Source organism: Amphimedon queenslandica, unplaced genomic scaffold (assembly GCF_000090795.2).
Source record: "Amphimedon queenslandica unplaced genomic scaffold, v1.1 AMPQUscaffold_13516, whole genome shotgun sequence".
In the NCBI taxonomy this organism is placed as follows: Eukaryota; Metazoa; Porifera; class Demospongiae; order Haplosclerida; family Niphatidae; genus Amphimedon; species Amphimedon queenslandica.
Genome location: NW_003546248.1, coordinates 283,392 through 285,173, shown reverse-complemented (window position 1 = coordinate 285,173; position 1,782 = coordinate 283,392). Strand labels below are relative to the sequence as shown.

General features: G+C 29.7%; 2 protein-coding genes across 2 annotated transcripts in view; both read right to left on the bottom strand.

The window, feature by feature from the left end:
* The window catches only part of LOC109584176 (uncharacterized), a 13,144-nt gene that overhangs the window by 4,696 nt on the left and 6,666 nt on the right, over positions 1-1,782 (bottom strand). The gene's annotated exons all lie outside the window — the stretch shown is intronic.
* Positions 1-1,782, bottom strand: part of LOC109584178 (uncharacterized) — a 15,443-nt gene that overhangs the window by 7,039 nt on the left and 6,622 nt on the right. The window lies entirely within an intron of this gene.

The window sequence follows — 1,782 nt, the reverse complement described above, 5'->3', positions numbered from 1 at the left end:
ATTTTTCCATTTTTAATGTTTTTTATTTACTTGTAATAAATTGGAGTCTGATATAGTAAATTGCAAGCCTATTTAGTAAATTTGATTCCTATTAAATAAATTAAATCTCATATAATAAATTTGAGTTTTATTAGTTAATTAGAGTCTGTATAGTAAATTGGACTCCTATATAGCAAATTGAAGTCCAATATAATATATTTGACTCCGATATAGTAAACTGAAGTCTGATATACTATATTGGACTCCTATATAGTAAACTGAAGTCTGATATACTATATTGGACTCCTATATAGTAAACTGAAGTCTGATATACTATATTGGACTCCTATATAGTAAACTGAAGTCTGATATACTATATTGGACTCCTATATAGTAAACTGAAGTCTGATATACTATATTGGACTCCTATATAGTAAACTGAAGTCTGATATACTATATTGGACTCCTATATAGTAAACTGAAGTCTGATATACTATATTGGACTCCTATATAGTAAACTGAAGTCTGATATACTATATTGGACTCCTATATAGTAAACTGAAGTCTGATATACTATATTGGACTCCTATAATAAATTAGAGTCTGATATAGTAAATTGGACTCCTATATAGCAAATTGAAGTCCAATATAATATATTTGACTCCGATATAGTAAACTGAAGTCTGATATACTATATTGGACTCCTATATAGTAAACTGAAGTCTGATATACTATATTGGACTCCTATATAGTAAACTGAAGTCTGATATACTATATTGGACTCCTATATAGTAAACTGAAGTCTGATATACTATATTGGACTCCTATATAGTAAACTGAAGTCTGATATACTATATTGGACTCCTATATAGTAAACTGAAGTCTGATATACTATATTGGACTCCTATATAGTAAACTGAAGTCTGATATACTATATTGGACTCCAATATAGTAAATTGAAGTCTGATATACTATATTGGACTCCTATATGATGAAATTAAAGTCCGATATAATATATTGGACTCCTATATCACAACCTGGAGTCTGATATAATGGAATTGAATACAATGAAGTGGAGTCTTCTATAATTAAATGGAGTCCAATATAATAAAAATCCAATATTAATAACTTGGAGGATTAGCCTAGTTATTAAAGAATCTAAAATTGCCACCCATTCATCATTAATAATTATGAATAACAAGCAACTCAAGCTCGAACTCAAGTGATTAAGTATATCGTGTTAAAGTCAGACAATTTCATTATGAGAAGAAATTATACCATGTTGAAATCAGGAGTAAGAACCGATTTTAGGGCTAAGCAAAACATTTCGTAGTCTCCTATGAAGTGTTGTGGAAAAATTATTTCTCCTGAACAAAGGTGTGTAGATATAGTTCCCATGCTATTGGTTGTAAACTTAATCTTTATTGAATTCAGCAGGACTGACATCTTGCCCGTAATACTAATAAAAATACAAATTCCATCAAACCTAGAATATAAAGTAGAGTGAAAAAATGGGTAAAAACCATGGAATTGGTTATATCCAAATACCTTCTAAATCACATTCATCAATGCATCTCCTCAAATAACTTAAAATAGAGCTCTCCTGTGCAACAAACAATTACTCATTAGGCAATTCTCGGGCATTGTGAACATTATCAGCAGTGAGATCTCTTGAAAATAAGCTTTATAAAGATGCCGCACAAGTAATTTTCCATCTGATGCAACAGACATGACTAGGGACTCTAAAACTTTATGACTATGAGTGATCAATTCTTCATTAATAACAAACAATAATAATTATAC